General features: G+C 43.0%; 1 protein-coding gene across 2 annotated transcripts in view; it reads left to right on the top strand.

Annotated features, from left to right (window-relative positions):
* The window catches only part of LOC140407204 (uncharacterized), a 50,524-nt gene extending 36,842 nt beyond the window's left edge, over positions 1–13,682 (top strand). The window contains exon 11 of one of the 2 annotated variants that reach the window (XM_072494870.1): positions 13,448–13,682. The gene's annotated coding sequence lies outside the window, so the exon portion shown is untranslated. Of the gene's footprint in view, positions 1–3,580; positions 10,238–13,447 lie in introns of those variants that run through there. The other variant, XM_072494869.1, reaches the window with a different exon arrangement.
* Positions 13,683–13,780: the final 98 nt, after the last annotated feature.

Below are 13,780 nucleotides of genomic sequence, written 5' to 3'. Positions count from 1 at the left end.
CATAACAAAATAAGAAGCTCAGTATTTGTGATCAGCAACTGCCTGATAAGCATGTTTAAAGTTTTTTTTAAAACAGGGAAAACAGAGCACGAGTAAGCTTGCAGGGAACATAAAAACAAACTGTAAACATTTCTATAGGTACGTGAAGAGAAAAATATTGAAGACAAATGTAGGTCCCTTACAGTCAGGAAATTAAAATAGGTGACAAAGAAATGGCTGAGCAACTAAACACATACTTTAGTTCTGTCTTCACAAATGAGGGCACATTTCAGACCCCAGGAATGTTGGGGAATGCAGGATTTAGCGAGAGGGAGGAACTGAATGAGATCAATAGAAGTAGAGAAATGGTGTTGGGGAAATTGATGGGGGTGAAGGCTGATAAATCCACAGGGCCTACATCCTACATCCTAGAATACTTAAAGAAGTGATTCTATAAATAATGGATGCATTGGGGTCATCTTCTAGGATTCTATAGACTCTGGAACAGTTCCTGCAGATTGGAGGTAGCTCCACTATTTACAAAAGCGAGGTGAAGTGAAAACGGAATTATAGACTACTAAACCTGACGTCAGTAGTGGGGCAAATTTTAGAATTCATTATCAAAGATTTATAGCAGAGCACTTAGAAAACAGAGTCAACATGGATTTATGAAGGAGAAAACTTGCTTGACAAATCTACTGGAATACTCAGAGGATGTAACTAGTTGAGTTGATAGAGTGGAGCCAGTGGATGTGGTTTAGTTGGAGAAGGCTTTTGACAAAGTCCCACATGAGATTAACATGTAAAATTAAAGTGCATGGGATTAGGGGTATTGAGATGGATAGAAAACTGGTTGGCAGACAAGAAACAAGAGTAGAAATTAATGGGTCTTTTTCGAATTGGCGTATAGTGACTAGTGGAATACCGTAGGGATCGGTGCTCGGACTCCAGCTATTCACAATAAATGATTTAGGTGAGGGAATAAAATGTAATATCTCCAAATTTGCAGATGACACCAAGTTGGGTGGGAGGGTAAGCTGTGAGGAGGATGCAGAGATCCTTCAGTGTGATTTGAGCAAGTTGAGTGGGCAAATGAATGATGCAATATGATTTGGATAAATGCGAGATTATCCACTTTGGTCCCAAAAACAAGAAGGTATCCGAATGATCATAAATTAGGAGGGGGGGGGGGAAGAAATGTGCAAGAGACCTGGGTATCCTCATACACCAGTCACTGAAGGCATGCAGGTACAGCAGGCAGTAAAGGTGGTAAATGGTATGCTGGTCTTCATTGCGGGATTAGAGTTGTTGTTGAAAACTCACCACTGTTCTTAGAATTCCCCTATACCAAAAAGGGCCGACATTCTAAATGGTGAACAGGGATTCTCACTCCCTGACTCCTATGCAGGCTTCGGTGGGTGCTATTCAGGTCAAACTATGTTTTCAAGTTATCCCCCGGTATAACCCATACCTTCACAGAAGATTTCATCTACTTACCACTTAGTAGCATCGATCCTGGGTCCCGCATTGCTATGTAAGTAAAGTAGACTTTTGTAATAACCACTGTTTCAGGTTAAATCTTAAACGTTATTTTCATAGAATTTACAGTGCAGAAGGAGGCCGCCCGGCCCATCGAGTCTGCACCGGCTCTTGGAAAGAGCACCCGACCCAAGGTCAACACCTCCACCCTATCCCCATAACCCAGTAACCCCACCCAACACTAAGGGCAATTTTGGACACGAAGGGCAATTTATCACAGCCAATCCACCTAACCTGCACATCTTTGGACTGTGGGAGGAAACCCACGCACACACCGGGAGGACGTGCAGACTCCGCACAGACAGTGACCCAAGCCGGAATCGAACCTGGGACCCTGGAGCTGTGAAGCAATTGTGCTATCCACAATGCTACCGTGCTGCCCATTTTATTATATTTTTTCTTTTAAAAGATGCAATCACTGTCTTTACAGAAAGGTAAAAAGATCTTGCTTCAGCATCCTTCTGGTTGGTTGAAGGGACCTTCAGGCCCACCTTGACAATCAATCTGCTTTAAAGTCTGGTCTTCTTTAGATGTATTTGCTGGTTAGCTCGGTTGCTAAGTCTTGTCGATCCCCTGTACCAAGCTGAGAGAGCTGGCTGTCTCTGCCTCCTCTTTAAATTCTGGTCTTCCTTAGATGTATTAGCTGTTTTAGCTCGGCTGCTTTGCTTTGTCCCTTTCCCATGACCGAGCTGACTGTAAGCTGACTCTGCTTGCTTCTCTTGTTCCTTCTCTGCCCCTTTCTCAGGGTTTATATATTTTTCTAACAGTTATTAAGTTTTTCTGACTTTATTGTAAAGTAACTTTTATTTCACTTGGATTGTAAAAGGTACCTTTAATCTGAATTTTTCTAACACGACTAAGTATTCATTTTGGGCATGGCCTCAGCTCATAGATCTGATTACATTGTGTCCTTTGTGATGTTCAAAATGCTTTGATTTCAAGAGGGGTGTGAATTTTGATTCTTGTCATTTCTGTAGTTTTATTATCGAATTGTGTCCCCAGCTCATAATTTTGACTTTGATTTGGGTCTAATTTGTGTTCTTGTAGACAGGTTGTCTCCAGTTTTCTTTAATTTACCTGATTTCAGCAGAGCTTCACACCTATATATTTGCCCCCCATGTCATTCTTTTCTATCTGCTGATTTTACTTCAATGAAGGTGTGAATCATTGCTTTTAGCGTAATGCTAAAAATCCACTTGGTTATAACTTGAAAGGTTTCCATTTATCACCTAACTCAACTGAAACCCTCATCCATGCTTTTCCAGATGCCTACTAAGATGGTTAATTTCAATGAAGGTGTGAGCCTTTGTTTTTAGCTTCATCCAAAAATCCTGTTTGTTTGCTAAGCCTGTTTGGAAGAAGGAATCTGCATTTTATAATCCTACTCTTTGCAGCTGCTGTTAACCCTTCGTGGGGGTCTATCCCTACATTCTCTCATGTTTCTCTCAGACCATATATTGCCAGACTTCCATGTTTCAAATGACACATCTTTTCATATTATCAGTTTGAGGATACGGAGTAGACCATGTAGGACAGAGAGGAGGAGAAATATCTTCACCCAGAGAGTGGTGAGCCTGTGGAATTCGTTACCACAGGAAGTAGTTGAGGCCAAAATATTGCAAGTTTTCAAGAAGTAAGACATAGCACTTAGGGCAAAGGGGCTTAAAGGATATGTGGGGAAAGAGGGTTTAAGCTGTGTTGGATGATCATTACTCATGGCTCCAAAGGCCAAATGACTCCCTCCTGCTCCTATTTTCTTTGGCTCTATGTAATATTAGCTCCAAGGTATGCTCATTTGCATATACCCAAATACTGGTGTTTATGCAGGCATGTGCTTTGACCCTTTTGCTCATAATTTCTGAAGTGAAATAAGACAGAAGAACTTCAAACTTGTTTGATGCCTCCTACCTGTGACAGGAATAAGCCTTCCTGGTACTGTGCTCGTCACTTTCCCTCCCCCCCCAAAAAAACATAGTAGGTCAATTAAAGTTACTTTAACTTTCCATTTCCCTGTTTCTTGGCACATCCACACCTGAAATGTACCTTTTCTTTTGTTTTACAGATGCTGATGGACCTGTTGTGTATTTTTGTATTTTATGTTTTCCTTTCAAATTTCTAGTTATAGTTTTGTAAAAAAAAGGACAATAATGTTTTAATGTTTGTAGTTTTTTTAGTTTCAAGTTTTACTTCAATAAATACTAAACCAAAATGTGGCATTATCTTTCATATTCTCAGGGCATTCCCAAGCGTTTCATAGTCAAATTAATTACTCTGAAGCATAGCACTGTACAGGACAATGCATAGTACAGTCACAAATTTAGTTTCTGTGGCAGGCTTATTTTCAGTTTAACAGTGGGTGTCCAAAGTGCTCTCTCAGCTCCTTCGGTCTCATTGGGTTGTGTAACAATTTTGTTTTCTTACAATCATGTGGTGAGATTTATTTTTTTTAAAAATCAGTATTTACAAAAACAAAGGAATTGTAATGAATATGAGAAACACAAAATATTAGTGTTAATTTGAAAAAGTCATTCTAAACTTGAATGCCATTCACAAAAATAGCTCTCAATAAACCTTAAACTCTGTTCTGAAATCGTTTTACATGAATTTTCTTCATGTTAAATCTGTTACTTAAAATTAAAAGCAAAGCCACATACAGGAAACCAAAGACAAATGTTTTTTTTATGGTGTACAATTTTAAGAATTTCCTCTTGTTGATGTAGCTTGTGCTACCTACCTTTCAATGCATTTTAATTATCAACTGGATATCAAACATTGGAAATGGGATACAGTACAGTGGGCTTTATGGCTGTAAAATGCAATTTTAATTGTAGTATACCAGACAATACCTTTTAGTGTTACTTTCAAATTAGGCTAGATTTTCTCTTAGTTTAATTTATAGCAGTTTTATTAGTATTAGTTTGGATATAGCAGGCATGTTAATTTAAAAAAATGCTAGCTAAAAAAAGCATCACATGAACACAGCTGAATTTAATGACTAATGGCTTGTAAAATAACAAAGGAGTACGTGGATAACTTTGTATAAAATGCCCTCGTGTGAAACTGAAGTAGTTCTCCATGGTTTGTATTTTATTATCTCTTCAATTCCAATTAACCTGTTCAAAAGATTGCCGATTCATTTTGATAGCCAAGGAAGCTTAATGCATCTTTCAGATCAGCATTTTAAAATTAATCTCTGCAAGCAATACCCATTAACACCACGCGTTTTTGAACAGTGCCTTTGCATTTTACCAGCCTGTGAAAAATTAGGAAATAGGAGATTACATTTATTGTGTTGCAAAAGTGGAGAATGCCATTGTAGCCATCTGGGTTGGCCACTTCCCAACTTAAAATGGAGAACCGCAAAGACTGAAGGGAAATTCAGCCAACACAGGCAAAGACTAGCAAGTGCAGAAATCATGTGCACTGAAACCAGCAGCTATCTGCATAGTAATGAGCGGTTCCAAGGCACAATGGCAACAGTCAAGGTGAATAAAGCCAAGCCAGACTCCTCGGCGCCAGCAGGAGCCAAGACAAAGGAAGGCCAACGGACACTTAGGGACCGCCCAGCGTTCAGGGAACCGCTCCAGCATTGGGCAAATCGATCCAAGTGATCGGAAAGCAGTCCAATCTCTTGGAACCAGGTACGGGGTCCGCCCCGAAAGGCGGGGAGCCCCTGGGGACTATAAAGTAAAGCCGCCAAGTTCAAATCGTCCTTCTTTGGCAGGGTCACTCAGCAACTTGAATCAACTCGTGAGAGTGACCTGTCTGAGCTGCCGCCAACCAAGTAAGTCTCAAGTCAACGCTCACTACGAGATAGGCTCTCCTAGCTACAAGTCCATACCAGCTTTTGAATCCTGCAGACTCAGGACCTGAACGAAAGGCCCATTTGTTCCCCAGACCTGGTGGGCCAGTCCGAAGCTAAGTATAGGCCTTTTAGTAATAGGAATAGTCTAGGAAGTTGAGTTTATGCATGAGTAGTGATTTACTGTGTATAATAAATATGTTTTGATTTGAATCTTACTAATTGGTGTGTTGAGTTATTGATCATTACTTGAACTTGAACCTCATGGCGGTATAAAGATACCTGGCGACTCTAGAGCAAAGGTTAAACAAACAGAGCAAATTACGAATTAAGAGCCAACCAAAAGTTAACATATTACTGGCGACATCCTGACGGGACCCGACTTAGAAGTGGCTTAACCACTCCGGGAGAACCCAAAATTTGAATTAGAAATCCAATTGGGAACAGAAAAACCACAAGTGTTCAAGCAGTTCTGATCAATCCTCATAATTCGGAAGTGTGTTAATGCATGCGTAACTAACAAGGTAAACTGATAATTTTTCGCAACAAAAATCTGTCAGGTGTTTGTATTCCGGAAAATAGCGAAAGCTATTACAGCACCGCCTTAATATCCCTCGTTCCAAATTTTAAAAGAAGTATTCAGAGAGGAAAGATGGCAATGCAGGCAATGCAACGCCTCATGAACCCTGAAGAGTTTGTGGTCGCAGCGACCAGCAGTAGAGTAGGACAGTGTCCCGTTTGGGAAGAGGAAATCAGAAAGTACCTCAAAGGGAAAGGATGGCCCCTTTGGAGCGAATTCTGTGACAATGAGGAAACAGGACCCGGGAGTATAGGACATACTTGGTGGGAGAACCTGTCAGAGATTCATAAGAAAAGCTTGGGAAAAGCTCGCAAGCCGATGGCAATCGTGTCCTGTCTGGCACAATTGCGAGGCTCAGAGGAGGTCGTTCGGACGCTCCGTAAAGAGATAGGAGTACATCGAATGAATAAGGTCGATGTAAGTGAGGTTGAGAAAGAGAACCTAGAGTTAAGGAAGTTAGCAGCAAAGGACGGAGAGGTGGATGATGCCAAGAGCGCACACCAGTCTTGTCTGGCGCACCTTAGCAGCTTCCAGACACAGTACGAAAAGGCCTATCAGGGCACACAACGTGCAGTCCTGGTAAGAGAGGAAACAGAGAAACAGGTAGAGGCATTGCAAAGGCAGTGAAGCGACCTGAAAGCAGCATTAAGTGCGCTCCATGCTACCACCACGGAGCACAGACAGAGCTCACTAGATCATGCGAAGTGCAGGAAGCAGATTGCAGAACTGCAGTCTTTGCTTTCAGTTCAGAATGGATTCCAGAGCACTTTTGGATCCCAGTTAGATACAGAAGACGGCCCGGATTGGGAAGAATTAAATGAGACCGCGCATAGATATGTTCAGGGAACATGTGTGCAAGGAAAGCCCCAGAAGAGAAAAGTGCCCCAACCCCCCACAGAACAGATAGTTCAGGTTCCAATGAATCCAGTAACCACCCACCGCATAGTCACATCGGACGGAGATACAGAATTTCTTTCTACCACCCCCTTAACCGTGACCCAATTACGTGACGCGTGCAAGAAAATCACACCGTTCCTCCCCACCTCAGACCCCCACCACTTCTTTGCCAGAGTAAAGCAGCAGGCGACCATGTACGGCCTGGACGAGCGTGAGCACGTAAAGCTCACAGTTTTGAGCTTAGACCCTTCAGTCGTAGCAGCCCTTCCCAACCCACAGAATGTAGGAGGAGGCACCCTTGCAGAAATGCATGCAGTGATCCTAGACGCGATCGGCTACAACAGAGGTGACCCTGTAGAAGGCCTGAATAAGTGCAGGCAGAAAAAGACAGAACATCCCACAGCGTTTGCTGGACGCCTGTGGATTCATTTCACAGCAGTTTTCGGTAATTTAGAACGTGCCCATTTGTCCCAAGACGGTATGGCCAAATGGACCCGCACGCTTATCTCCCATGCCACAGGGGCAGGACAAAAAGCTTGTACGAATTATGACCCCTCAGAGGAAGCCCACAATGAGAAATAGGTTTTAAAAAGATTGTCCCGCACCTGGGAGCAGTCTGTACAAAACAAACCCGCAGTTAGGAAACCCGAGGAACAGCAGGCAGAAGCAGACATCCAAGCGGTGAAAACGCACCAGAACCGCGCATGGGTGAATGAAGGCAGGAACAGCCCCCCACAAAAGCCACAGGAATGTTACAATTCCGGAGAATTAGGACATTACGCACGAGAATGTCAAGCCCCCCCTTAAACAGCAACGGAATCAGCCCACAAATGCCCCCCGAACCAGCAAACACACCAACAGCCCCAACCCCCCACCAGGGAACCATATCCAAGGGAGCAATACCTCAGAGAGCCTGCTCCACCTTACGTGCCCCAGGGGTTATGTTACAACTGTGGGCAGTCAAGAGACTTCGCCCGAGATTGCAGGAGACCCCCACCAGCTAGACTAACCCCCAGATATGGAAGAGAACACCACCCACAGCAGCTACAAGGTCCCAGCTGCCCCATGCAAACTGTGAGCACTTACCCACCACTTCTCCTGGCAGGGACACCTCAGCAAGACCACTTCATTTTTGTTTCACTCCTCCTTCCTCTCTTCGGCCACACTACACTGCCTCCATATGCTAGTTACACCCCAGTCCAAATGTGATTTACGATGTTCTTTCTGATGAAACCTGCAGCATGTTGTTTAATGTTGTTTGTTACTGTTATTGTTATGTGTTGTACGTAAGATCGGAATTTTTTTTCCACGGCCCCACGCCTTATTTGTCTGCAGAAACCTATGAGAACTTGTCAGCACGCTCATCGGCAGAAACCTCGGAGAGCTTGGCAGACCCCCGTTCATAACTGCTCTTCTGGTTCAAAGGTAGAACCAATACGGCAACCCCCACGATGACTACATTTTCTGCCCGTTATTGCCGGTTGCTCAGGCAGTGGAGAAACGGCATTGGTCTCCGCCCTGCCCGAGGATCCCCCTCTGGTCAGCTACGCTGGGGTAGGGCACACACGGCATCGGTCACCGTCCTACCCGGGGATTCCATCCAATTCTTACCCGTCGCAGCCCATACGCACCTCATTTCGGCACTCTTGGTTCAAAAGGTTTTGTTTTGTTTTCAGGCGACCCTTAGGTTGCCATCCCTATGCTATTTACAACCTCAAACATTTGGATGGTAAACCGCACAGCCTGCGAGACGGCTCGCACTGTTTCAGTCTTTAAGTGTGTCTTGTCCTGAATATTCGGTTTAAAATTATGTTTTTAAATGAGGGAGTCACATATGGTGACAAATTATAAATGGAGAATTGGCACAAAAGGACAGACACACTAACAGACGAGATATTAAACCAAGATAGTAACAGACACTATGCTTGATCCCACAGAACGCCTGAAGCTCCAGGAAAAGAGACGCAACGGAAAAGAAAAAGAAAGAGAAATAGGAAGACAACAATGAAGATGTCATATGTATATTTCGTCGTTATTGCAATGTGTATTCGTTTGCGCGCAAACGCTCTGACCCCAACCCCCCCCCCGGCCGTTAATGATTAACTTCCCCATAGCACCCAGAGCCCAGTAACAGGCAACACCACACCATCATGGTGTGATAAGCTCATAACATGGTACTCCCTTTCCTACGTAGTTGAATCCCTATTAGTGTTGGCGATACTCTGCAGCATCGTGCAGACTATCCGCATGAGGAAATGGAGAATGAGAGCCTACCGCACTCGCACCCCGGTATACAGAATAAGATCCCCTATGTTCAGTTATCCCCAGGACCCCGAACCCCTCGACCTATAATAAAGGACATTCGTTTGCGTTCTTCTGTAAATAAAGAAATGGAAAGATTGTACAACCCTGTGCTTGACTGCCAAGCCAGGAAAAATGTAAATGCTGCTATTTTTTTGTATCATTTAGGAAGTTAATATGACTGAATGTTTTAGTGAGTGTAGTGTATAGAGGACAGAAGTACCGTTTTTTAAATTTTGTAATGCATGTCCCTGTTTTGACATAGCGCCAGTTAGAATGTTAGTTAAAATTTTTCTTGCATAGTTATGGTCAGTGTAGAGGCCATAGAAGAGTGCTCGCCGGGTCAGGGAATGAAGGCAACGCGGATATGTGATCCTTCACGCTTCGCGTTAGTAGCCACCTGGGTTGGCCACTTCCCGACTTAAAATGGAAAACCGCAAAGACTGAAGGGAAATTCAGCCAACACAGGCAAAGACTAGCAAGTGCAGAAGTCATGTATATTGAAACCTGCAAAACAACCAGACAGCACTGAAACCAGCAGCCATCTGCATAGTAATGCGCGATTCCAAGGCACAGTGTCAATAGTTAAGGTGAATAAAGCCAAGCCAGACTCCTCGGCGCTGACAGGAGCCAAGACAAAGGAAGGCCAACGGACACTTAGGGACCGCCCAGCGATCAGGGAACCGCTCTAGCATTGGAGAAATCGATCCAAGTGATCGGAAAGTAGTCCAATCACTTGGAACCAGGTACGGGGTCCGCCCCGAAGGGCGGGGAGCCCCTGGGGACTATAAAGTAAAGCCCCCCCCCCCCCCCCCCCAAAGTTCAAATCGTCCTTCTTTGACAGGGTCACTCAGCAACTTGAATCAAGCTGTGAGAGTGACCTGTCTCAGCTGCTGCCAACCAAGTAAGTCTCAAGTCAACGCTCGTTATGAGATAGGCGCTCCTAGCTACAAGTCCACACCAGCTTTTGAATCCTGCAGACTCAGGGCCTGAACGAAAGGCCATTTGTTCCCCTGACCTGGTGGGCCAGTCCGAAGCTAAGTATAGGCCTTTTAGTGATAGGAATAGCCTAGAAAGTAGACTTTATGCATGAGTAGTGATTTACTGTGTATAATAAATGTGTTTTGATTTGAATCTTACTAATTGGTGTGTTGAGTTATTAATCATTACTTGAACCTTGTGGCAGTATCATAAAGATACCTGGCGACTCTAGAGCAAAGGTTAAACAAACAGAGCAAATTATGAATTAAGAGCCAACCAAAAGTTAGCAACACCACATGTAAACAAAATGAGTAGATACAACACAAGAAACATGGCTTTAGAGAATACCATGAAGATTAATATAGTAGCAACAGTTTATAGCTCCCGAAGAGCCTCTAATATTGTTCAAGGGCGTGCTAATATTGTTCAAGTGCAAGAGAACATTGTACTGTTTTAATGCAGCACATCCGAATGTCTTTTAATTAAAAAAAAAAAAATCAAGAGTTTACTCTTTATCCTCATGATTAATTATACTACAAAACATACTTTTAGCGCATTATAGCAATACAACAGGATCCAAGTACTAAATTGCATTGCTGGATGTTACAGACTGCACGGTGCAGCAGAATTATGTTGCGCAATACTTTGTTTCGAGCGAGGTAAATCTGAAGCATTTTTGAAATGAACAAGACTGCACACTCCTCCCCTCTAATTCATCATGGATAAGATGGGAGTTATAGCAAAAGATAATGACACGAAATTACATCTATTCTAGACAGTTTTACACCACTAATTAAAATTAGCAACACATAGCAGCAAGGAAAAGGGATGATGGCGCAAAGCTGCTGTCTAATCCATTTCATTCTGATAATGTACCACAATGACAAATAATTACAGAAGTGGGAACTGCCATTTTATCAATGATGCAGGGCTGAGGTGCACTGTGTTGGATGAACAAATTTCCTGTGGTCTTTTGTGGTTCATCATTTAAGTACGGCAGCACGGTAGCCTTGTGGATAGCACAATTGCTTCACAGCTCCAGGGTCCCAGGTTCGATTCTGGCTTGGGTCACTGTCTGTGCGGAGTCTGCACATCCTCCCCGTGTGTGCGTGGGTTTCCTCCGGGTGCTCCGGTTTCCTCCCACAGTCCAAAGATGTGCGGGTTAGGTGGATTGGCCATGATAAATTGCCCTTAGTGTCCAAAATTGCCCTTAGTGTTGGGTGGGGTTACTGGGTTATGGGGATAGGGTGGCGGTGTTGACCTTGGGTAGGGTGCTCTTTCCAAGAGCCGGTGCAGACCCGATGGGCTGAATGGCCTCCTTCTGCTCTGTAAATTCTATGATAATAATCTATCTAAGTAATACACTAGCATGAAGATGCAAAGTATAAATATACATACGTTCAAAAAGCTGAAATAGTACCCACATTTAATGGGTTGGTACAGTGTTGCTGGTACTGAAATGCTTGATGTTGTGGCTATGATTCCGTACCAGCCTCCCCGAACAGGTGCCAGAATGTGGCGACTAGGGGCTTTTCACAGTAACTTCATTTGAAGCCTACTTGTGACAAGCGATTTTCATTTCATTCATGATTAATTCCTCAACACGTGCTGAGAAATTACAATACCAGGCTTCACTAGTTTAAAAAATCTTGCTGGATTCCAGTTAACAGTATAATAATAATAATCTTTATTATTGTCACAATAGGCTTACATTAACACCGCAATGAAGTTACTGTGAAAATCCCCTAGTCGGCCACACTCCAGCACCTGTTCGGGAACGCAGAGGGAGAATTCAGAATGTCCAATTCACTTAACAAGCATGTCTTTCGGAACTTGTGAGAGTTAACCGGAGCGCCCAAAGGAACGTTCAGACTCCAGTGACCCAAGCTGGGAATCGAGCCTGCGTCCCTGGTGCTGTGAACAACAGTGCTAAACACTGTGCTACCATGCTGCCTATTGACAAGATATAGTTAGTGTTTTTAATCCACCAGGGTCTTGAGGCTGTTTAGGACAGCGGCCAAAAGGCCCACAAACTGGCCGTTATAAACATTCCTGCAGACACCTTGGGCCTGCAAGAGCCGTGGACTTTGTTCCCTCGCTTCCAGGCACAAAAGGAATGCACGTATGAAGGCGTCCTATTAAAATGATCTATATAGAGATGTAGACCAGTGGATTATATTTCAGGTGCCCTCGATCTAATATCTGGTTGGGCAGGGGGAAACTCAGGCCAGAAATGCGACATTAGCTATTAGTTCAATTTACCTTGGCTGTGGAGGAGGCAGGAGGAGCTGGCACAGATACAACGTTACAGTGGTGAACCTTCAGTTAAAAGGTGAACCTTCAGTTAAAAAAAAAGTTATTTATATTTTTAAAATTCAATTTTGGGTAAGACTGGATGCTTGAACTGTAAAGTAAAACAGATTTTAACATTTAAAACATCTAGTTTCACAAATTGCAAGAAAGTGAAACATTTCTCATAATTACTTTTAACTTGACCTTTTCTAAATTATGTACACCAGCAGAATACATTTGATGTTGCAAATAGTGTGATCTCAATGCCAACGTCAGCTGCATTTTAAAAGCAAATTTACTTAAAATTAACAAATGAGGGTAACAACAAAATGGGAAATGTTCTCTGATTCAACTGATATCCTTCCAAACCGAATTTTAGACAGTTGTACAAATTATTTAGCACAATGATTTTTATATTAAATTGGCAGTCTAAATAGAAAAATTAGCAGCTGAGGATTAAAAGGAGTTAAATGTTTCAGGTCGGTGACCTTTTGTCAGAATTGATGAAAGGCCATCAACCGTATATGTTAACTTTGTTTCTCTCTCCACATATTTTGCCCGACCTGCTGAGTATTCAGAACAATAAAATATGCCAAATACTGCGGATGCTGGAATCTGAAACAAGACAGAGAATGCTGGAAAAAACACAGCAGGTCTGGCAACATCTGCAAGGAGAGAGAAAGAGTTAGTTTAAAGTTTGTTTGACTCTTCATCAGATCTAAAGGGAGGTGAAATGTGTTGGATACATGGGAACATTTAGAGCAATTCTCTTTATATCAAGGGTGTATCATTTTTGGACAATTGGCGTAGTCTATTTTGTCCCAACTTTCATATCTTTGTTACTACTTAATGTTGCGGTCAGCCTTAGCTCATTGGTAGCACAGTTGCTTCTCAGAAGGTTGTGGGTTCAAGCCCCATTTCAAAGATTTAAGAACAAAATTTATGTGAACAGTATAACCGGTGCCATCTTTCTGGTAGATATTAAAAGTTCTCTTGATTCTACGCTCTCTGATTAATCTTTTGTTTAACATTGTTTCACTTTCATGTCAGTTAATGGGGCCTATATTCCCTTTCAGAATTCATTTTAAAGTTGTTTCCCAACAAGCTGAGATGGGGCAGTGATCCAATCGTACCATTGTGGAGCGGCCTCTCCTGCTCCCGATCCCAGCATCTTGCTGACGACACGCGAACTTGGGGTCTCTGCCACTCCGATTCACCTGGTCATCGATCTTTGCTCTTGCTGAAACCCTCACTCCACAACTCTCTCACTCGCCATTCCTGGAATTGTGTTCCTGTTCAAGGTCCAGCTGTGATCCGAAGCCGGAGCTCTGGGGTAGTGAAAATGTGGAAACCGATGATACTAAAGTGCCAAGTTGGGACTGTTATAATAGATATTTTTTAAAAATGGT

Source organism: Scyliorhinus torazame, unplaced genomic scaffold (assembly GCF_047496885.1).
Source record: "Scyliorhinus torazame isolate Kashiwa2021f unplaced genomic scaffold, sScyTor2.1 scaffold_1330, whole genome shotgun sequence".
Taxonomy (NCBI): domain Eukaryota; kingdom Metazoa; phylum Chordata; class Chondrichthyes; order Carcharhiniformes; family Scyliorhinidae; genus Scyliorhinus; species Scyliorhinus torazame.
Note: the sequence above shows the minus strand (reverse complement) of the source record. Positions and strands in the feature narration are given on the sequence as shown.